Source organism: Hemiscyllium ocellatum, assembly GCF_020745735.1.
Source record: "Hemiscyllium ocellatum isolate sHemOce1 chromosome 27 unlocalized genomic scaffold, sHemOce1.pat.X.cur. SUPER_27_unloc_43, whole genome shotgun sequence".
NCBI lineage: Eukaryota > Metazoa > Chordata > Chondrichthyes > Orectolobiformes > Hemiscylliidae > Hemiscyllium > Hemiscyllium ocellatum.
This window is the reverse complement of record NW_026867513.1, coordinates 139,928-164,157: the sequence shown is the minus strand read 5'-3', so window position 1 is coordinate 164,157 and position 24,230 is coordinate 139,928. Positions and strand designations below refer to the sequence as shown.

The 24,230-nt window shown below is 45.8% G+C and overlaps 1 non-coding gene across 1 annotated transcript; it reads left to right on the top strand.

Moving 5' to 3' along the window:
- Window positions 1-12,418: 12,418 nt before the first annotated feature.
- trnap-cgg (transfer RNA proline (anticodon CGG)) lies at window positions 12,419-12,508 on the top strand. Its single transcript is given in 2 exon segments — window positions 12,419-12,454; window positions 12,473-12,508. It is a non-coding gene; the product is annotated as a tRNA-Pro (tRNA).
- The last annotated feature ends 11,722 nt before the right edge of the window (window positions 12,509-24,230 follow it).

Here is a 24,230-nt window from a genome sequence, read left to right as displayed (position 1 = left end):
CAGGTTAGGAGGGCGGGGTGCTGAGTTGAGGGAACCGACTGAGACAAGGTGGGGGGAGGGGAAATGAGGAAACTGGAGAAATCTGAGTTCATCCCTTGTGGTTGGAGGGTTCCCAGGCGGAAGATGAGGCGTTCTTCCTCCAACCGTCCTGTTGTTATGTTTTGCCGGTGGAGGAGTCCAAGGACCTGCATGTCCTCGGTGGAGTGGAAGGAAGAGTTAAAGTGTTGAGCCACAGGGTGGTTGGGTTGGTTGGTCCGGGCGTCCCTGAGGTGTTCTCTGAAGCGTTCCGCAAGTAAGCGGCCCGTCTCCCCAATGTAGAGGAGGCCACATCGGGTGCAGCAGATGCAATAGATGATGTGCGTGGAGGTACAGGTGAACTTGTGGCGGATATGGAAGGATCCCTTGGGGCCTTGGAGAGAAGTAAGGGAGGAGGTGTGGGCGCAAGTTTTACATTTCCTGTGGTTGCAGGGGAAGGTGCCCGGGAGTGGAGGTTGGGTTGGTGGGGGGTGTGGACCTGACGAGGAGTCACGAAGGGAGTGGTCTTTGCGGAACGCTGATAGGGGAGGGGAGGGAAATATATCCCTGGTGGTGGGGTCCGTTTGGAGGTGGCGGAAATGACGGCGGATGATACGCTGTATACGGAGGTTGGTGGGGTGGTAGGTGATTTCTCCAGTTTCCTCATTTCCCCTCCCCCCACCTTGTCTCAGTCGGTTCCCTCAACTCAGCACCGCCCTCCTAACCTGCAATCTTCTTCCTAACCTCTCCGCCCCCACCCCACTCCGGCCTATCACCCTCACCTTGACCTCTTTCCACCCATCACACCTCCATCGCCCCCTCCCCAAGTCCCTCCTCCCTACCTTTTATCTTAGCCTGCCTGGCACCCTATCCTCATTCCTGATGAAGGGCTTATGCCCGAAACGTCGAATTTCCTATTCCTTGGATGCTGCCTAACCTGGTGTGCTTTAACCAGCAACACATTTTCAACTGTGCTCTCCAGCATCTGCAGACCTCATTTTTTACCCGCACAGTTATCTGTGGCAAGAAATGCTGGGATGAGATAAGGAAGATATTTTCAGCCAAAAAGAATCGACACTGAATGGTCAACCATTTACAATCACCCTTTGTTAGCCCAGGATGGAAGATCCGAAGGGATAAACAGTTTTCTTATTTTCGGAAGATTCACAAATATGAGACTGGGTTTTGGTGTTTGTTCCCTTTCCATTCCCAGGATCAGTGGGTTGGGGCGGTGAGTTGGGGAAAGTGAAATGTGCCTGTGAGCAGCTTGTGGGGCTATTTCAGCTTCCCCTCCTCTGACAGCGCTGTGACGTGACTCTGATGTTCTCAGGGACACTGACTGACGTGAGACAGTGAAAAGTGTCTCGTTCCTGCAGATCAAGAATTCAAACCGGCTTCAGGACAATGAGAAAGATTAATTGGGGTGTGTGAAGAAGCTGTGAGCTGCATTTCAAACAGTTAGGTGGAGTCGGATGCGTCATCCATTGCGCCCGCGGCCCTGTGCGTATCTAACGCCACCATGCGGCAGAGTTCTGACGTTAACACGGACATGCGCAGCAATGGGAACAGTCACAAGGTCAACAACCAAAGATAATCACAGTCACTGCTTCCCTTCCACGGTCCCAACTTTGTGAAGCAGTATCTTTCACTGGCAAAGGAAACACCCTGCTTCATTTCGATCACGATTTCCAGCCCCTCACTGTTCTAGTCTCATTTCCAAACACTTGGCTCATAGCCTCAAAAGAAGCTCTGCGTGTATCTGCTTGTTCCACCCGAACAGGCAGTGGGTTGCAGATTCCCACCAGTCCCAATGTGAGTGAAATATCTTTCGCCCTCCACTGATTTGAATCTTAAAGAAAAAACCGGGGAACAGTCTCCCTTTCGTTTTGACGACATTTCCAATTTTGTAGTCGGCAGGGGTCACACCTGCCTGGGGAAACCGCAATAGATTTCACGTCCGTCGCATTCACCACTCTGCCCACGAATAAAGACCCACACTGACAGCTTCATTTCCCAGGTCTCTCTGCCTGTGGAGCTGAGAAAGAGTGAATTATTGCTGGGTTTGTTTGAATCCAATCACTTCACAGGTTACGAAAGGGTTAAATATCTGCAAATGGAGAGTCTGGTTGTTTCACACCGAAAGATGAAATGAACTTTCAGTTAAAAGCAAAAACAGAAATTGCAGGAGCAACTCAGCAGGTCAGGCAACATCGGTGGAAAGAGAATCAGAGACAATATTTCAGAACTCTGTTTTCTCCCACAGATACTGCCAAACCTGCTGAGTTTCTCCAGCAGTTCATCTTTCTGTCTCGGATTCTCAGCATCCGCAGTCCTTTACGTTAGAAATTAAATCATTTCAGCCTCATGTGCAGGAATGAGAATCATTTCAATTTCCCAAAAAATCGGCAGAGATTTCAAGGCATTTGGAAAAAAAGTAAAAGTGGCATTAGGAAGAACATTTTGGCACAAGGAGTGGTTCGGATGCGTAAATCTCTGTCTGACTGTGACAAAGAGGCAGATTCACGTACACAAAAGGGAATTCTGTGGTCATGTTCAAAGTAACAATGTGGAGACTTACAGGGAGAAGGTAAGAGAATGATACGAATAGAGACTCTTATTTACTTGCTGTGTAGAACCAGCAGAGCTAAGGTGGGCCTCCAAATGCGCTGTGACACGCATTGTGATTCAGAGTAAACTCACAGTTCGACCAACGGAAGGTGGGAATTTAGAAAAGTTTATATTTACACAGTCTCCTCACATCAACGCAACAACAAAATGGTTTAATAATCCGCCAATGCAGAGAACCCGGTTCCTGGAGATGGGACAAACTGCTGACTCAGGGCTATCAGTCCACATTGCTCTCTTTGCCACCAGTTCAGAGGGAGAACATTGGATGGCCAAAGGAGTGAATAACGATCTGTGTAGGAGGGTGACTAACTGTTAATGAAGACTGTTGCTGGCTAACGATATGTCGTGTGTAACAGCAGAAGATGTAAAAATAAGGCCTCGTGTGGGTGTGGTCGGGGTCAAGGGCATGGGGGAGTTCGGGTCCGAACAATATTGAACTCGATGTTGAAGACTTGATGACTATAGGATCTCCAAGTAGAAAATGAGGCGTTGGTCTTCAATCAGGGGCTGAACTTTGCTGGAATATTGCTGCATGCCTGAGACAGAGAAGTAGGCCAGGGTACAGAGTGGAGTGTTAAAGTGACAGGCAACCAGAAGCTCAGGGCCTTTTTTTCGGCAGAACCGAGATATTCTGCGAAGCAGTCACCCAGTTTATGCTTCATGCTACTTTGGGGAAACCACACCGTGAGCAACGAATGCAGTGGACTAGTTTGTGACAAATGTGCAGGTAAAGTGCTGCTTCACCTGGAAGGTATGTTCGATCCCTTGGATATTCAGGATGGAGCAGGTAAATGGGCAGGTGTTACACATTCGGCGGTTGCAGGGGCAAGTGCCTTGGGACAATGGGAGGTGGTTGTGGGGTGTGAGAGTGAAGGACGAGTGGACCCGAGGTGTAAGCCCTGCCCATTTTCCTCCTCTCATATATAAATCCGTGAAGTTGAAAGAACACTCCATAGAATGATTCAGTACCACGTGACTCATGAACTAATTCGTATTCATGTTCCGGGGCCAGCACCATTATTGCGTCACAGCAGCTGCAGGCCATCACCGGGGGCTCGCACTATGACGTCATGGTGCGACTGGAAGTCCCCGGGACAGTTTATCAAAGAAACCTCCCTGTGGGTCAGCGCAGCCATGCATCGGGAAGCACTGGGATGGCTAACCACTATCAGTTTACATGGGGAACACATCTCCACATTACACAGCCTCGAGGCAAATTTCCCTTCCTTTGACTTAAAGTTCAAGAGCACTCAAACCGAAATTCCCAAGGTACGTTTGGCAGAATTCCTTCCAGGTGTTCGCTAAATATATCTATGAGCACTTTGTTAAAGTTTGAACATTGCGAGTGTTGAAATTTTGTGCTTTTGAGCGAAATCACAGTTCAGAAAAACAGAATGTGGGAATTTAGACAGAGTTTATACTGGTACAACGGCGATATGTCTGCGGGTGTGTGATGGAAGCATCACCCAGAAGGGAAACCATCTCTCCTATTCAGTCAATGTCGTCTTCAGCAACTTTCCCGTCTAACGGCGCACTGTTCTGCACCTCGCCTTCTCATCTCTTTCACAAAAAACTTCGACATAAATATTTCACATTGATATACTGTCCCAATGTGCACAGTTGAGATGACAGCCTCGCGGAGGTCTGACTGGTCTTCTGTTGTTCTCTGTATCCTGTGTTGAGGAGGGCAATGCTTATCACTGGTCACTCCGGTGTTACAGAAAAGTTTAGAAACAAAATGTTTTAAAATTCTACCAGTAGAGAGGACCCGGGACAAACAGCAGCAGGGAGACAGAATGAGAAGCAGCTGTTCTGGAAACTCTTTGCCGCTTGCAATTCTCAGAGCAATGTCAAATGTATTTCACACCGAGCAAGACTCAGCTGGCTGAAGAGGAACAGCGGGGGGGCTTGCGCAGTCTCGGTGTTGCTCGTTGGTCTCTGGGTATGATTCGCGGTTTGGGCCTTCTATTGTGCAGGCTTGCAGGAGATCTAGGGTTCGAATCTCTGATGAGCCTGCGTTTCCAGGTTTGTGCAAGAGTGCCCGCTTAACTTTCTCAAAACCCACTCTTGCTAAAGTAGGTTGGGCTGCTTGGAGTACAAATTGAGCAGAAAGCCAGGAAGTGAAATGATGGAATATTGCGCTGACGTCAGTGGTGCCGTGTTTAGGGAATGTTAGCGATGAGGGCAGATTGGAAAATTGGGACAGCTCTCCTCGGAGAACAGAAGTTTGAAATCTGGCGTGTTTGAAGTTTTACAAGTCATGCGGGGTCCAGACAGGGAAAGTAATGCAGTTGAAATGCTCCCACACCTGAAAGGATCGGCAGAGTTTTAAAGTCATCAGGAAAAGAACTAAAAGAGAGATTAGAAAGGTGAGGTTAGGGTCAGCAAATCTTCTGACATTGACAAAGAGGCAGATTCAATAGACGCATAAGGTAATTCGCTGGTCATGTTTAAAGTAACAATGTGCAGAAACACACGGGGAAGGCAAGCGAATGCTACGAATAGAGACACACGTTTACTTACTGTGTCGAATCAGCAGAGGGAAGGTGGGCCGCATGGCCTCCGTCTGCGCTGTGACACATGCTGTGATTCAGAATGAAATCACAGTTCGATCAACACAATGTGGGAAGTGAGAAAAAAGTTTTTATTTACACAGCCTCCATACGTCTGCGCACCAGCATATTACACGACAGCAGCGGAGGTCTTTGACATCAGTCTCGAACGTGCATGCCGCGTGCCCGACGACAGGCTGAAGGGACCTGGGGAAAACAGGAGCGGGTTGGGCCCATAACGCAGAGATCGATGGATTGAAACCATCCTCTGCTGTTGTTCGATGTCTCCTTGAGCAGCTTCCTTTTGTAATGGTGCTGTGCTCTGTTCTGTATCTTGCCTTTGCACCTACTGCCTGAGTGTCTGAATACCCTGTATCATACCGATACACTCGCGAACCTCACACGGTTCAAGTAACATGCTTTTGGAGGTCTGAGTGGTCTTCTCCTGTTCTTCATCAGTTTCCTATGAACTGATTCGCAAAACCACTTCTCTGAGATGCCAATGAGCTGAAAAAGTTGAAACGCATGCCTTGCGGTTTCGCCCATTCCCTGCAGTAATTCGCCACGCCGGGCCGGACGTGAATGACAAGACAATCAGCATGTCAGAAACTGTATCACCATTCAGACACAGTCCCTTACTATTAGGACAGATATCACTGATTGTGAATCACCTCAGAAAGAGACAAGTGGCAGACAGTCGCGGTGGACTCGATGGACTTAACAGCCTCTGTCGGCGGGAGAATTGCAAGTAGAAACGAAATGGTTCAATTATCCACCAGTGGAGACAGCCTGGTTCCTGGGGACGGAACAAACAGCAGCGTCCTGGGAGCAGGGAGGCAGAATGAGAAGCAGATGTTCTTGAAACTCTCTGCTGCTTGTAATTCTGGGAGCAATGTACAATGTATTTCGGACTGAGCAACTCCCAGTTGCTTCAGGAGCTGGGCGCGCACATGGTTTTTGGCTCATTTGTCTCGGGGTATGATGTCAGTTTTGGGTTTTCTAGCTTATACAGACGGGTGGGAGGTGCCGGGTTCCAATCCCAGGCGAACCCTCATTTCTTAAATTGACCTGAGCAAAGATGCCGGGTCAGTTTTCTCAAAAGCCGCTTTGTTAAATCAGATCGGACTGCCTGAATTAGGGATGGGACAGAGGGACCATTGCAGTGAACACGGCGAAGGGAAACACTTGCTCAAAGTGAGAACAAGTCTTGCAGATTTCTCGCCGGCGCAATCCGAGTCTGAATGAATCCTCCACCTGTATTACGCTCAATTCTGAGGGTGATACTTCAGGAAGCGGGGAAGTGAAGTGATTGCAGACGGCGCTGAACAGGTTGAAGTGAATGGTACCGTGTACGAGGAATGTCAGTCATGAAGGTAGATTGGAAAGTTAGGGCAGTTGTCTTTGCAGAACAGAAGGCTGAAAACTGGCCTGATTGAAGTTTTCCACATCATGAGGGTTTTAGACAGAGGAAATAATGCAGTGAAAATGCTCCCAGGCCTGAAAAGATCGAGAACAATTTGGCAGAGATTTAATGTCATCAGGAAAATAAGCAAAAGTGACATTAGGAAGACCGTTTTCGCACAGGGAGTGGGGTCAGTAAATCCCTGTCTGACAGTGACAAAGAGGCAGATTCAATGGACACAAAAGGGAATTCGGTGGGCATGTTCAATGTAACAATGTGCAGATTTACAGGGAGAAGGAGACAGAATGAGGCACGTATTTACATATTGTGTTGAACCAGCAGAGCTAAGGTGGGCTGCATGGCCTCAGTCTGCGCTGTCACACATTTCGTGATTCTGAGTGAAATCGGAGTTAGACCAACAGAACGTAGGAAATTTGACAACGGATATATTCTGCCCAACAGGATACTCCATCACAGCAATGAAAGTGTTTTGACATCATTCTCGATGGTACATGACACAGTGCAGATTCAAAACCGAGTATTCATTTGAATCACTGAGTAATTTGTTTAGTTATTCAGTTGAGGTGAGTGGAGTTGCGCATTGGGAGCCACTCCAGTTGATCTGTCGAAGCCGTTTTCTCCTGTGTGATAGTCCCACCAACACTCCAATTTGCTGTGCTTCCAGTCAGTAGATGCAGATTACTGTCCCATACTGATACACGGGCCACGATGACCCAGCTGTGGTGACAAGCTTGTGAAGGTCTGAGTGCTCTTCTCATGTTCTCTGTCGGCCTCCTATGATCCGAATCATCAAACCTCTCTTCTCCGAGATGGGAATAAACTGATGAAGGTGAAACACATCAGTTGCGGTGTGTTCCATGCGCAGGAGGCCCTGCAGTAATTCCCCACGCTGTCTCACACAGCAGCATCCTCTCGGTGAATTACGCTTGGCAAATAAAAACGATTGAACCAAATCAGTGTCCTCCATTGGATTTTACTGACACCGTTTATACAATTCAGGCTCACCGTTAATGTGGAGAGGGGCCGTCAGACTGTAGTTTCCGCTCCTTCTGTTGAATAAAGATAATTTTAACTGTGTCCAGTGAGAGGAAAGGATTTGCTGTTGGTGGGAAACATTTCTATCTGAACTCGTTTGTCACTCTGCTATGACAGAAGGAGCTGGGACCTCCTGATAGTTTGAAACACAAAGCTGATAATCTCTAGATTATGTTGTAAAAATATCGGTATAATGTTTTTCACACCGCGCTGTCACAAACTGAACGAAACGGCTGTGTGTTTAAATCCCGTGATGAACAGTTTGTCTTTTATTTCTCACATTGGGGGGAGCTGAGCATTTACCCAAACACTGGGCACACCACCTCCCTGATTCAGTGTTCACAAATCAAACTGACAGCAAAGCTTCACTGTGATCGAAAGTTTCCGGAAAGAAGATTTGGCTCAACAGAAAAACGGAGTAAACATCCTCCTTCCTTGGTTTGAAAGGTAATTGGTCGAGTTCAGTGAGCCTGACGTGATTTGAACACGCAACCTTCTGATGTGGGGTCAGACGCGCTACTGTTGCGCCACAAGCTCACGGATGGCCAGTGGTCTCTATTCATGATTAAAGGAAATGATCGCACTTCAATGATTTTACGTTTTGAGTCGCAACGGAGATCAACAGTTCATATCTGTTCTGTTCCTCCCCCCTCTCTTTCTGTCTCTCGAAACAATTTCCAACTCTCTCTCAATAAAAATCTGAAAGAATTGCGGATGCTGTATATCAGAAACAAAAAAAACAGGAGTAGCATGTGACCCTTCCACAGAACTGATGGTGATTGGGAAAATGTCTGTTTATATGCAGGAGATATTGTGGGAGGAAGGCGGAGATCAGGACAGAGCCAAAAGCGAAGGAAGAATTGTTGGACAGATAAAGGAGTTGATAACGATCTGCGTGGGAGGGTGAATAACTGTTAATGGAGACTGTTCGTGGCTAAGTAGTGTGGAATGACAGACGATGTGATAACAAGGCTTGGTGTGTGTGGGAGGGACGAGGATACCATGGTGTTCAGGCCCTAGAATTATTGAATTCGATATTGGGACCGGAGGGATGTATGGTCCCCAAGTCGAATATCCAGTGCTCTTCGTTCTGCTGGTGCTGAGCTTCACTGGGACAATACAGCAAACCTGAGACACAGATGTTGGCCAGGGAACAGGGTGGGGTGTGGAATTGGCAGGCAGCTGGAAGCTCAGGGTCTTTTTTGCAGGCAGAGCGTAGATGTTCTGTTCAGCAGTCACCCAGTTTATGCTTCGGTTCCCCAATATAGATGAGACCACATTGTGAGCAGCAAATGCAGTAGACTGGTTCTGGGAAGTGCAGGTAAAGTACCACTTCACCTGGAAGGTAAGTTTGGGCGCTTAGATAGTGAGGAGGGAACAGGTAAATGGGCTGGCGTCACACATTCGGCAGTTGCAGAGGAAAGTGGCGTTGGACTATTGGGGTAGGAATGGGGGTAGGGTTGATGGGAATGAATGAAGTGTGGACCCAAGGCATAACTCCTGCCCATTTACCTATCTGCCAAAAAGAGGAATATGTTAAGTGTGTACAAGGAAATTTTCTAATTCACAATGTGGATGTACCTACTGGAGAGGGTGCAAAACCTAAGGCCAGCAACCCCAATTCTATTAACATTAGAATCGTGATTGAAAATAATATATCAGATCTAAAAGTTGAAGTTCTAAATTGGAGGAAGATTCAGGTATTAAGCAAGATCCTACAAAAGCTGATTGGGGGCAGATGTTCGCAGGTTGCTGGAAAATGGAAAGCCTTCAGATATGAGATAACAAGAGTCCAGACAAGTATATTTCAGTTAGGGTGAAAGGAAAGGCTGGTATATGTAGGGAATGCTGGATGACTAGAAAAAATGAGATTTTGGTTAAGAAAAACAAGGAAGCATATGTCAGGTATAGACAGAGAGATGGAGTGAATCCTGAGAGTATGAAGGCAGTACAAGCATACTTGAGAGGGGAATCATGAGGGCAAATAGGGGGCATGAGATAGCTATGGCAAATAGAGTTAATGATAATCCAAAGGGTTTTTATAAATACCTTAAGGACAAAAGGATAAAAGGGAGATAATAGGGCACCTGAAAGATCAGCAAGGCGGCCTTTGTGTGGAGCTGCAGTAGATGGGGGGGGGGGGGGGGGGGGGCGGGGGGGGGTGGAATACTGAACGGATATTGTGCATCAGTGTTTACTGTGGAGAAGGGCATGGAAGATATAGAATGTGAGAAAATAGATGCTGACATGTTGAAAAAATGTCCATATTACAGATGAGAAATTGCTGGATATCTTGAAATGCATAAAAGTGGATAAATCCCAAGGACCTGATCAGGAGTACCCTAGAACTCTGTGGGAAACTAGGGAAGTGATTGCTGGGCCTCTCACTGAGATATTTGTATCATCCATAGTCACAGGTGAGGTGTCGGAAGGCTAGAGGGTGGCTACTGTGGTGCCAGTATTTAAGAAAGGTGGCAAGGAAAAGCCAGGGAACTATAGACCGGTGAGCCTGACATCCGTGATGGGCAAGTTGTTGGAGAGAATCCTGAGAGATAGGATTTACATGTATTTGGAAAGGCAAGAATTGACTAGGCATAGTCAGCATGGCTTTAAGCTTGGGAAATCATGTCTCACAATCATGATTGAGTTTTTTGAAGAAGTAACAAAGTGGATTGATAAGGGCAGAGCAATAGACGTGATCTATATGGACTTCGGGAAGGCGTTCATCAAGGGTCCTCATGGGAGACTGGTGAGCAAGGTTTAATCTCATGGAAGCTGAAAATGTGTTGCTGGAAAAGCGCAGCAGGTCAGGCAGGATCCAAGGAGCAGGAGAATCGACGTTTCAGGCATGAGCCCTTCTTCAGGAATTCATGGAATGCAGGGACAACTAGCCATTTGGATACAGAACTGGCTCGAAGGCAGAAGTCAGAGGGTGGTGATGGAGGGTTGCTTTTCAGACTGAAGGCCTGTGACCAATGGTGTGTCAGAAGGATTGATGCTGGGTCAGCTACTTTTTGTGATTTATATAATGATTTGTATGTAAACGGAGGAGGTATAGTTAGTAAGTTTATAGATGACACCAAAATTGGAGGTGTAGTGGACAGCAAAGAAGGTTACCTCAGATTGCAACGGGACCTTGATCATGGGCCAATGGGCTGAGAAGTGGCTTTTGGAGGTTAATGTAGATAAATATGAGGTGCGGCATTTTGGAAAAACAAATCAGAGCAGGACTTTTACACTTAATGGTACGTTCCTTGGAAGTGTTGCTGAACAAAGAGACCTTGGAGTTCAGGTTGATAGTTCCTTAAACGTAGAAACGCAGGTAGATAGGATAGTAAAGAAGGCTTTTGGTGTGCTTTCCTTTGTTGGTCAGAGCATCGAGGATAGATGTTGGGAGCTCATGTTGCCACTGTACAGAACATTGGTCAGGCCACGTTTGGAATATTGCATGTAATTTTGGTCTGCTTCCTATTGGAAAGATGTTGTGAAACTAGAAAAGGTGCAGAAAAGATTTACAAGGATGTTGCCAGTGTTGGAGGGTTGAGCTATAGGGCGAGGTTGAATAGACTGTTTTCTCTGGAGCGTCAGAGGCTAAGGGGTGACCGTATAGAGGTTTATAAAACCATGAGGGATATGGATATGGCAAATAGACAAGTTCTTTTACCTGGGATGGGGGAGTCCAGGACTAGAGGGCATAGGTTTAGGAAGGGGAGGGGAAAGATATAGAAGGGACATAAGGGGCAACCTTTTCACGCAGAGGGTGATGCATGTACGGCATGAGCTGCTGGAGAAATGATGGAGGCTGGTATAATTACAGCATTTAAAATGCTTCTGGTTGTGTAGATGAATAGGAAGGTTTTATGAGGATTTGGGCCAAGTGCTGTCAAATGGGACTGGATTAGATTAGGATATCTGGGCTGCATGGACGAGTTGGACTGAAAGGTCTGTTTCCGTGCTGTACATCTGTGTCACTCTGTGAGACTCCATGGGATTATCTGCCTAAGAGAGCAGTTGAGACAGCTTCATGAAGTATATTGAAGACACAGTTGGATGGGTTTTTGCATGGTAGGGGAATTAAAGGTAGTCGGGATAATGCAGGTTGGTGGAGCTGTGATCTTAATGAATGACGAAGCAGGCTTGACCAAATGGTCCTCTCCTCCTGCTTCTGTTACTATGAATCTGCAATACTGCGTTTCCCGCGACAGCAGTTTTCCCACGGCACAAAGGAGGTTTTCTAAAATAAATTTAAACCCCTTGCTTTGCTTGAACTCAAACTGCATTGACTTGGAGGAGAGTGGGATTTGCAAAGTGTCCTCCCCTCCACACGTGCCTCAACTGCAGGGCAGCTGTCCGGCCCGCCTCCATTGTTGACGTCACAATGCGGATGCAGCCCCGTCAGTTTCAGAGTGAAACTTCCTCTCTCTGGGCAATATCTGGGAGCAAAGCAATGTCACCCCTTTCCATATACCATCCTCCAGCAGGAGGGGGGAGGGGAGGTAGGGGTGGGTGAAACACTGTTCACTTGTAGCAACTGGAGTGAATCCAGGGAGGGGGCAGACACTCCAAAGGTGCTCAAATACTTTCTATCTCTCTTAAAACTATTTTCCTTGTGTATTCACTCAGTTTGGCACGTGTACAGTTTGCACCCTCGAAAAGGATTGCTTCTTTACTCATGTTCACAACTAAAAGGTTAGATTCTCATGGATCTGAGCAGCATTTAAGGGATTGGCACGTGTTAAAAAATTGCAGGCCTGCTGGGGCATGTGGCTCGTTGGTCTAGGGGTATGATTCTCGCTTCGGGCCTCCTACTGCGTGGACGTGCGAGAGATCCCGGGTTCAAATCCCGGACGAGCCCTTGCTTCTTACATTGCCTTGTGCGAAAACGGCCAATCAATTCTCTCAAAAAGCAGCTTCGTTCAACGAGATCCGACTTCCTGAATCAGGGATGGGGCAGAGCTACCATTACAATGAACGGCAAGGGCAACACTTATTCAAAGCGAAAACAAGTTTTACTTCACACAGAGGGTGGTGGGCGGTTGGAACGCATTGCCAGCAGAGGTGGTAGAGGCAGGCACGGTAGATTCATTTAAGATGCGTCTGGATAAATGCATGAGTGGGTGGAGTAGAGGGATACAAATACTTAGGAATTGACCAACAGGTTTAGACAGTACATTTCGATCGGCTCAGGCTTGAAGGGCCTGTTCCTGGGCTATAAAATTTCTTTGTTCTTTGTTCTATATGATGTATATCTGATATTGTTGGCTGTTGTAAAAGTTTCTTTGTAATTATTATTCACCTTCTAATGTAGTAATGGAGTTACGTCCTTTTTTGTCATAATTTTTTATTTAATAGGCCAGCAGGAAGTCATTCAGCAATTTTACTGCCTTTCTTTTCTCAAGCAGCCTTAACATTTCATTTTCATATCCTTGATTCAGCTCCATTTCCAGCATCTTTGTAGGCAGTTTGTTCCATGTTATTGTCACTGGAATGAAGTTTTCCTCCATACATACCTAAGCCTATCTGTCTGCAAGTTTTCAGGCTGTGGCCTGGATAATATGTGATCAGCAGGCATCTGGCAATCTACAGGAATTGCCACCTATGTTATGTTCATTTAACTGTACTGACAGTGATCACTTAATTTGTGATTTTTCTTTGCAGGAAGACGTGCAGAAAGAAATCTGAAAGCAAATGATACATCAACTTCTGACAGAGCCACTTGATTCATTGGGCCTTGAATATCAGCAGCCATTCCAATCAAGAAGACATGTTTGCTTGAAAGATTTTGGACACTGGTGTGGCAGGAAGAATACTGAGACACCGGAGTGAGGGAGATTCAGTGCGCTGACTGTGAAAAGTGCTTCAAACCATTTACTCAGCTATAGGGAATCAAACTCTCACCCCTCACAGTGGGGATAGACTGGTAATTTCAAACCCAGAGCAACACAAGGAAAGCTCCCTCAATGGGGAAACCGTGGAAATGTGGGGACCGTGGGAAAGGATTCCCTTCCCCATCCGTGCTGGAAACCCACAGACTCATTCACACCGGGAGAGGCCATTCACCTGCTCAGTGTGCAGGAAGGGCTTCAGTCGGATCTGCCATCTGCAGGCGCACGAGTGGGTCCACAAGGGAGAGAAGCCATTCACGTGCCCCATGTGCGGGAGAGGGGTCACTCAGACAGCTGCACTGCTGACCCACCAGCGGGTCCACACCGGAGAGAGGCCATTCACCTGCTGTCAGTGCCGGAAAGGATTCACCTGCTCCTCCCACCTGCGGAGGCACCAGTGAGTTCACGCGCCATCGCAGGGGGATTGAAGGAGCGATGGCCGAGTGCCAAGTGCTTATGCACGAAACGCGATTCTCCTGCCCCTTGGATGCTGCCTGACCTGCTGAGCTTTTCCAACACCACGCTCTCGACTCTGATCTCCAGCATCTGCAGTTTTCACTTTCTCCTCGAGGGCAAGGTTGGACTTGTCTTTTATTCACTCATTCACTCCTTACAGCCTCTCCTTTGTTGTGGCCTAACTGCACATACATCAATGCAAGTTTCAGAAAGATTTTTGCAGCTTTTGTTTTGGAAAAAATAACATTCTTCCCGACTTTAACGAAGTTTCTGAATATACGGTTTTAGTTATTCTCAATTTTAAATATCAACTATTTCCCACATGCCGTGTTTCCCAGGTAAAGTCATCACCATCCATTCTCTCTCTCCCCTGAGAAAGACTTCATACAGCGATCAAAGAGGGCTGAGGCACGAGAAAGGACGATTGTGGGGGTGCAGGGGATGAGGGGGTCGCTGGTGATGGTGGAGAAAGGAGGGAAATGGACAGGGGAACAGAGTGGGGTTCAGAGCGTTGGGGGGAGAATAGAGGGTGCAGTGTGAGGAGAGAGAATGGGCAGGGGGCAGTGAATGGGGAGAAAATGGACAGGGGGGCAGAATGTGAAGAGAGAGACGGCACAAATGCCACCTTCTCCAGGCCTGGTGTCAATGTCCCACGAACTGGAACCCACTCCTCCTACATTTCTTAAAATACACGTGGCTAAGGCAGTGGAACCATATCATCCCTCCAGGCCATTCACACCGACCTTCCCAACAGCATCCCACTTAGACTCACTCGATTACGCTACAGCCCTGCAGTTCCCCATGGCTATTTCCTGATGAAGGGTTTTGCCCGAAACGTCAATTCTCCTGGTCCTCGGATGCTGCCTGACCTGCTGTGCTTTTCCAGCTCCACACTCTCGACTCTAATCTCCAGCATCTGCAGTCCTCACTTTCGCCCAGTAAGGGGTAAATGTTCTATTCCTAGTCTTTTAGATCTTTTAAAATCTTTCCCCCACACCCTAAGCCTTTACCCTCTAGTTTTGGAATACCTCTACCCTGGGGAAAGGACAGAAACGTTGAACAGCCAGACAAAATGCAAAAGAAATAAAATGTCGAGGCACAGGGAAAAAAATCGGCCAAATAAAATAGCGTCGGCATTTGTCTCCCGTATTCGCATTTGGACGCTTAATATTTGTTATGATCGGGAGGTGCCTGTGTTGGACTAAGGTGTACGTGCTCAACGTTGGACTGCTGTGCTGTATCAGAGTTGAATATTGTGGCGCTGGAAAACCACAGTAGGTCAGGCAGCAACTGAGGAGGAGGAGGGTTGACGTTTCGGGCACGAGCCCTACATCAGGAGTGATGTGTGGATAGACAAAGGGGCCTCAGTGTCCTTCTACACCAGTCACTGCCAGTTGTCAGAAAGTGCAGCAAGCAATGAACAAAGCAAGTGGTATATCAGCGAGAGGAATTGAGTTCAGAAGTGAGGATGTCTTCCTGCAGTTAGGTCGGTTATTGAATTTATTCAAGGCTGAGTTCATGTGACTTTGAAGAACGAAGAAGTTATGGGAGGAGGCAAGAAAATGGTTTTAAGACCAGTACAGAACAGTTACAGAGTCATACAGCACAGAAACAGACCATTCAGTCGAACACGTCCATGCTGATGGTGTTCTGAAACTAAACTGGTCCCACCTGCCAATGATTGGCCCATATCCCTCCGAACTTTCCCTATTCATGTACTTATCCAAATGCCTTTTAAACATTGTAACTGCACCTGCATCCAGCAACTCCTCTGGACATTGATTCCTCACACGATCTACTCTTTATCTTTTAGAAAAAAGGTGCCCCTCATGTCTTTTTAAAATATTTCTTTCTTCACCTTCAAAATTTGCTCCCTAATCTTGAAACACCCACACTAGGGAAAGAATACTTGCCGTTCACCTCATTTATACCTCTCATGATTTTATAATCCTCTCTAAGGTCACCTCTCAATCTCTGATGCTCCAGTGAAAAAAGTCTCAGCCTATCCATCTAGATGCAGGTATGTTTATATCCAGTTATGAACTGTTCAATGCTGGTGCCAGCTGGAAATATAAATGACCTATTCCTGCTTCCAATTCTCTCACTGTGTCCAGGACAGCAGGAGACCATACAACATAGGTGCAGAAATTAAGCCATTTAGTCCATCAGATCTGCTCCACCATTCAATCACGGCATATATGTTTCTCAACCCCATTTTGAAATATGGATTTTGGAAAGGCAGATCAGGGCAGGATCTACACATTTAATGGGGAGTGTTGTTGAATAAACATACCTTGGAGTGCTGGTTCATAGTGGAGTCGCAGGTAGACAGGATAGCAAAAAAGGTATTTGGTATATTTGCTTTTATAGGTCAGTGCATTTCAATATAGATGTTGGGAGGTCATGTTGCGACTGTACAGGACATTGATTAGGCCACTTTTGGAATACTGCATTCGGTTCTGGTTTCGCTGCTACAGGAAAAGTGTTACAAACTTTTGCAAGGATTTGGAAAAGATTTACAAGGCTATTGCCAAAGTTGGAGGGTTTGATCTATCTGGAGAGGCTGAATCGGCTGGGCTGTTTTCTCTGGATCATTGGGGGCTGAGGGGTGACTTTATAGAAGCTCATAAGGAGCATGGATAGGGTGAATAGCCAAAATCTTTTCCCCAGAGTAGGGGTTTCCAAAACTAGAGGGCATAGGTCTGAGGTGAGAGGGGAAATATTTAAAAGGAACTTTACAGGCACCTTCCTTACGCAGAGGGTGTTGTGTGTATGGAAAGAGCAGCCAGAGGAAGTGGTGGAGGCTGGTATAATTAAAGTATTTTAAAAGGCATCTGGTAATAGGGAGAATTGAGAGAGATATGGGTTATGTGCTGACAAATGAGACTATGTTAATTTGGGATATCTGGTCAGCACGGACAATTTGGACTGAAGGAAAGCAGAAGTGTCATTGTGAAGACTGGACTTTCAGAGCAGCTTTCAAGGATGTTTCATCCTTACTGGGAGCAGAAGCTACAATGAAATCTTTCATTTGTGAGACAGCAACTGAGTGAGTGAGGACATCCAGAATATTGGTGGAAAGTGGGAATTTGTTTTAATGTGGAGTGAAGTGATTCTATGATTTACCGCAGTTGTGTTTGCCATGGACCGCAGCACCAGAAACTCCCACCTTCTGCAAATCGAAAGTCAAGTCCCACCCTGCCCTCTTGTACGTGTGTTATCTAACTGCTTAATCATTTCTAGTGAACACAGCCCACACCTCCCGCTGCTGCCAGTAACCTTTACAATGCTGTTGAGACAATGCAATACCTGCAGTACTGAAAATCGTAAGGCTTCTAACGATACCAGTTACTGATTCACCGCTCCCACTGATGGACAGCATTGGAAATACAATTTGGAGGCTGAAAGAAATGAGCAGTTTAAACAAAAACTCACCTAACCCTTCACTAGGCTCCCTGCAGCACACTTTACTTCAATCACTTCAACAGCGTGGAAGCAGGCCATTCATCGCATCAAGTCCACACTGACCCATCCAACGAGCATGCCACCCAGACCCACGCTATCTAGTCGTTTCTGCCTGTGAGTGAGACTAGGTCACAAGATTAGGGAGTAGGTTTAAGACAGAGGAGAAGGAACTGCTTTTCCCGGAGAGTGGTGAATCTATGGAAGTCTCTGTCCAAGGAAGCAGTAGAAGCAGCCATATTCAAGACTTAGTTCGATGGGATTTTGTATAGTAGGTGAATTTAGGATAGTCAGGATAATGCAGGTAAGAGGAGCTGAGACGATGGATAGATGAGCCATGATCTTAATGAATGGTGGAGTAGCTCGATGGACCAAATGGCCTACTCCTGCTTCTATTACTGCGAATGTATAAACATGCATTTTTCATGGCCAATCCGAATCAAGGCAGGTGAGCAATGTAGTGATGTGGAAATTGAACATCAGAGAATGATAGAAAGGGACACGGAAAGTAAATGTCCCAGTCCAAAGATGTGCAGGTCAGGTCAAATGACCATGCTAAATTGTCCATAGTGTTAGGTTCATTAATCAGAAAGAAATGGGTCTGGGTGGGTTACTCTTCAGGGTGTCAGTGTGGACTTGTTGGGCCGAAAGGCCTGTTTCCACACTGTAGGGAATCTAATCTAATTAATCAAAACTGGATTCTACAGAACACAAAATTGAAACTGAAGACTGTATGGCTGAATGTGTGCTGCAATGTAACAAAACTGAATGAATTGACTGCACACATTGAAGAGAATAATTATGATCTGAGACTCCTTACAGGGACATGGCTTCAGGATGACAAGGATTTGATCTGAATATTGATGGGATACGTGACATTCAAGTTGAATAGGAAGCGAGGTGAAGATAGAGGTTTGGCACTGCTAATCAAAGCACTAATAACATGGTACTCTGGTGTCAGATTAGACTTACAGTATGGAAACAGGCCCTTCGGCCCAACAAGTCCACACCGACCCGCCGAAGCGCAACCCACCCATACCCCTACGTTTACCCCTTACCTAACACTACGGGCAATTTAGCATGGCCAATTCACCTGACCCGCACATCTTTGTGACTGTGGGAGGAAACCGGAGCACCCGGAGGAAACCCACGCAGACACGGGGAGAACGTGCAAACTCCACACAGTCAGTCGCCTGAGTCGGGAATTGAACCCGGGTCTACAGGCGCTGTGAGGCAGCAGTGCGAACCACTGTGCCACCGTGCCGCCCACGGCTCGGCTTTCAGGTCCTGATTTCTCTGTCCTCTTCTCCCTGTTGCCACAGAGTAAGATGTTGTCTGTTCTTGGCTCAGCTGGCTTTCTAATGAAACTTTGAGCCCCTTTTACACCTTCCAGAGCAATAAAACATTCAGTCGATCAAGGCCCAATCCACAATATTCTCAGTCTGATAACCATTCAGACTGAGAGAGTAATCGGAGCAGGGAATAAAACAAGAAACATGAGACAAAATTAGACATAAATGCACATTTGGTGCTTAAAGTATGTTAATTAGATAGTAGAACAGAATTAGGGGTCTCCCAGGATTATTATCATCCCCTACTTGAGGAATTCTCTCTCCCTAAAAATATTTACATCAACAGAAATAAAACATTTGTTATCAAATAGACATAGAGATATACAGCATGGAAATAGACTTTTTGATCCAACACATCTATGCTGACAAGATGTCCTATATAAATCTAGTATCCCATTTGCCAGCATTTGGCCCATATCCCACCAAACCTTTCCTATTCACACACCCATCCAGATGCCTTTTAAATGTTGTAATTGTACCAGCCTCCACCACTTCCTCTAGCCTATTTACCCTAAACATGCCCCTCAATTTTATAAATGTCCATAAGATCACCCCTCAGCCTCCGACACTCCAGGGACATTCCCCATCCTATTCAGGCTCTCCTTATACCACAAACCCTCCAACCCTGGCGACATCCTTATCAATCTTTTCTGCACACTTTCAAGTTTCACAACATCATTCCTATCCTGTCGTAGGGAGACCAGAATCGAATGCAATAATCCAAAAGTGGCCGAACCAATGTCCTGTACAGCTACAACATGACCTCCCAACTCCTATACCGAATGCATTCAATGAGCCAAATGGCTTATTTCTGCACCGCAGCGATTTAATGATTTGATTTTGTATCAGAGTCAATTTCAGTCACTATCTCTGGTTTATGGTGTGTCAGGGTGGGATCACTGGTACCAGAATTGCATGCAATACTCCAAACGTGGCCTAACCAATGTCTTCTACAGTCGCAACATGACCTCCCGACTCCTGCAGTCGTGCACTGACCAAGAAAGGCAGGCATATCAAACACCTTCTTCACTATCGTGACTATGTGCGACTCCCCTTTCAAGGAACTATGAACTTACCATCGAGCCATACAGCATGATCATGGACCTTTGGTCCAACCAGTCCATGCCAAACATAATCCCAAACTAAATCAGTCTCTCCTGCCTGCTGTTGGCCTGTATCCCTCCAAACCTTTCCTATTCATGTACCAAAATAAATGTATTTTTATTGCACCCGCATCCACCGCTTCCTGAGGAGGTTCATTCCACAGATCAACCACCCTCTCTGTAAAATTAGTATTTGAATGGCAAGGATGAAATGGTTCATTAAAATAAACAGCTTCTACCAAACCCCCTATAGCAGATATTTTAGGAAATCTGGAGTCTCTCAAATCGGTATTTCCATGGAGTGGAGGAGGGAGTAAAGTGTTGGATTCACAGAGGTGGGCGTCTTCTGAGAGTGTAAAGCTAAAATTGCTGGAACTCAAACCGCATTGAGGTGGAGGAGAGCGAAAAGAGTTTGCAAAGTGTCCTCCCCTCCCCACCTGCCTCAGCTGCAGGGCAGCGCAGGCGCAGTGCGTGCCCCCACCCCATTGCGGATGTCACAATGTGGAGGTAGCCCTGTCAATTTCAGAGTGAAACTCCCTCCATCTGGGTAACATCTGGGAGCAAAGCACTGTCTCCCCTTTCCATTCCTCATGCTGGGAGGGGAAAGAGAGGCGGCGGGTGCGAGGGGAGGGGGTCGGTGGAGACTGTTCACTTGTAGCAACTGCATGGAGGGAGCAGGCTCTCCAAGGGTACTCAGATGCTCTCTGTCCCTCTCAAAGGTATTTTCCTTGTGTATTCCCTCAGTTTGGCACGTATAGAGTTTGTACCCTGGAAAAGGTTTGCTTCTTACCTCATGTTCAGAATTATAAGGGTAGTTTCTCATGGAACAGAGCAGTATTTAAGGGATTGGCACATTTATTTCAAATGTAGATATATGTTGCTTCATATGGTGTATATCTGATATTGTTGGCTGCCATAAAAACTTTGTGGCTATGATTTTACACCTTCTCATGCAGTAATAGAGTTATGTTCTATATTTCTTGTCTTTTTTATTTACTAGGACAGCAGGAAATCATTCAGTAACTTCACGGGCTCTTTTCCCAAGCAGCCTTGACATTTCATTATCATATTCTTGATTCAGCTCCATTTCCAGCACCTTCGTCGACAGCTTGTTCCAGGTTATTGCGATCTAAATTAAGTTTTCCTCCATACACACTTAAGGCTATCTTGTTGCATGAGGGTTTTCTGTGTCCTGCATAATATATGGTCAGCACTCAACAATTCCTGTAGATTGTTTATGTTCATTTAACAGTACTGACAGTGATCACTCAATTTGTGACTTTTTTTGCAGGAAGGCATGCAGAAAGAAATCTGAAAACAAATGATACATCTTCTGACAGAGGCACTTGAGTCAATGGGGCTTGAATATCAGCAGCCATTCAATTCAATAAGAAATGTTTGCTTTTGTCTGTGTGAGAGATTTTGAACACTGGTATGGCAGGAATAATACTGAGACACCCGAGTGAGGGAGATTCAGTACGCTGTCTGTGAAAAATGCGTCAAACAATTTACTCAGCTTGGGGGATCAAAATCTCACCCCTCACAGTGGGGAGAGACTATGTATCCATTCTGTTTTTAATTTCAAACCCAGCACGACACAAAGAATGCTCCCCTCATGGGGAAACCATGGAAATGTGGGGACTGTGGGAAAGGGTTCCCTTCCCCATTGGGGCTAGACACCCACGGATGTATTCTCACTGGGGAGACGCCATTCTCCTGCTCAGTATGAAGGAAGGGGTTCAGTTGGCTGTGCAGCCTGCAGACACACCAGCAGGTTCACCAGCAGAAATGACTGGATAGGGCACGGCTTCATCCCCACAGTGCAATGAATCCCCACTTTCCACCAAAATCCCAGATGTACTCACTCACTCAGTTGTTGTCTCACAAATGCAAGATTTCATTGTAACTTCTTCTGTTCCCAGTCAGGGAAAAACATCTTTGAAAGCTGCTCTGAAAGTCCAGTCTTCACAACCACACTTCTGCTTTCTCCAAAGACAATTTGTGTTTGTGTCATATAGCACGGAAACAGATCCTTTGGTCCAATTCGTCCAATCAGATATCCTAAAATAATCTAGTCTCATTTGTCTGCATGTAGCCCATATCCCTCTGAACCCTTCCTATTCATATCCCCATCCAGATGCTTTTTAAATGTTGTAATTGTACCAGCCACAATCACTCCCTCTGGCAGCTCATTCCATACATGCACCACTCTCTGCGTGAAGTTGCCCTCAGATCCCTTTGAAATCATTCCCCTCTCACCTCAAACGTATGGCCTCGAGCTTTGGACTCCCTTATTCTGGGAAAAAGATCTTGGGTTTTCACCATATCCATGCCTCTTACAAAGATCTGTAAGGTCACCCCTCAGACTCTGATGCTTCAGGTGAGGATCTAAAATTTGAATTTAGGTTATTGTCAGACGCAACAAGTATATGTAGATTTTTACTAAACACAAAATGGCTTTTCAATTTAAAATAATACAACAAAATGGCTGAGAATAATGATTGAACTCTGAACTTGTCCTGCTGTTTTGCAGAATTAAGCTAAAATCCAAAGATAAGAGGACAATGGACTTTTCTTAAAATGAATACTGACACATTAATTGACCATTTGAACTAACCTTAAATTATCATGCCATGGTAGCAGTTCATGTAATTAAGATCCCTTTCCCAGGAAATATCATTGGATTAACCTGCTGTAAATCATGTTATCTTAATTACAAAAGACTAATCAAATGTAATAAGACTGTACTGTCTCAAAAAAAAACACAAATAAATAATGTGTAATTTTCTAATGTAATCACACATCGCAATGGAACACAGAAGCTTTAATCATTGCGTTGCTGGACAGAACTGCGTCAAGATGCCTTATTAAACTGATAACCTTGCTTTGTACAGACTGCATTTCATTGATTCTTTTGAGCGATCTCAGACCAAAAGGCCCCTTGAGAGGTCAAGACCTTCACGATGGCTAACTCAGCCTTGCCAATTCACCATACCCGCACATCCCTGAACACTAATTTAGCACAGCCAATCCACACAAACCTGCACCTCCTTGGGCACTATGGTTACTTTAGATGGTCAATCCACCCTAAACTGGACAAAGTTAAAAATCACACAAACCCGGGTTATCGTTCAACAGGTTTATTTGGAAGGAACAGCATTTGGAGTGCTGCTCCTTCATCAGGTGGTTGTGTAGAATAAGGCACAGAATTTATAGAAAAACATTACAGTGTCCTGCCACTGAAGTGATATATTGAACAAACCTGGATTGTTAAGCCTTTCAACTTTCAGAATGGGTTGCAGATATTTCTACTTTGCTCAAAAAGTGCACAAACTGCAGGCAATCAATCCGTGTAATATTTTATAAATCCCTTGTAAATACTTTGAATCAGACTGGTTCTAGTTCCAAGACTGGGATACTGACAGACTCGAATCTCACACTTTTAATGCATTGTCTGGGCTGAGATGTCACTTTTTTTAAAAAAAAAACCTAAAGTCATCTCGACAATGTGAATTAATAGTAGTTCTGGGATTCACAGATTAATGAACTGAAACCTGCAACTCATTCTAAAAGGTGAAAGACTTAACAGCAATCTTGGTTTGTTCAATATGTCATTTCAGTTGCATGACCCTGTGATCTTTTGCTATAAAATCTGTGTCTTATGATCCTGCTCCACAGTTACCCGATGAAGGAGCAGTGCTCCAAAAGCTCATACTTCCAAAAAAACCTGTTGGACTATAACCTGGTGTTGTGAGAGTTTTAACTTTATCCAGCCCAGTCCAACATTGGCTCCTCCACATAATTTCTTGCGAACACTGCCCCACCTCCTGATGCTGCCAGGAAACTTTACAACGCCGATGAAATGACACACTCTGCACTCCTGAAAAATTGACAATTTCTCATGATACTGGCTGCTCATTCATGACTCCATCTGATACGCGACTTTGGAAGCTTAGTGCAGGAGGCTGAAAGAAATGAGCAGCTTTAAAACAAAAACCCCCTTGGCGCTCAAAGCTTTCAATGAGAGTCTGAACCCAGCAGCAAGTTCAGGTAACCTTTATTGCAACCCAACTTTGTTACAGCTTCAGATCCCCTCAGCAAAAAAGGCAGAGAAAAAGTAGCTTTTTAAACAGCTCAAAGTCAAAGCGCACATCTTCCCCTCCCACCACTTTCTTTACTATTGGTCACCACTGAGTTGTCCCTTTGTAATTGGATCCTTGGTACAGCCTTAACCTGGAGGAAGTATTGCCTCACTCAGCAATTTCAACCCAGACCCTGTATAGCGCCATCTGCCGCAGTGGGATTCAAATCCGGGAGTC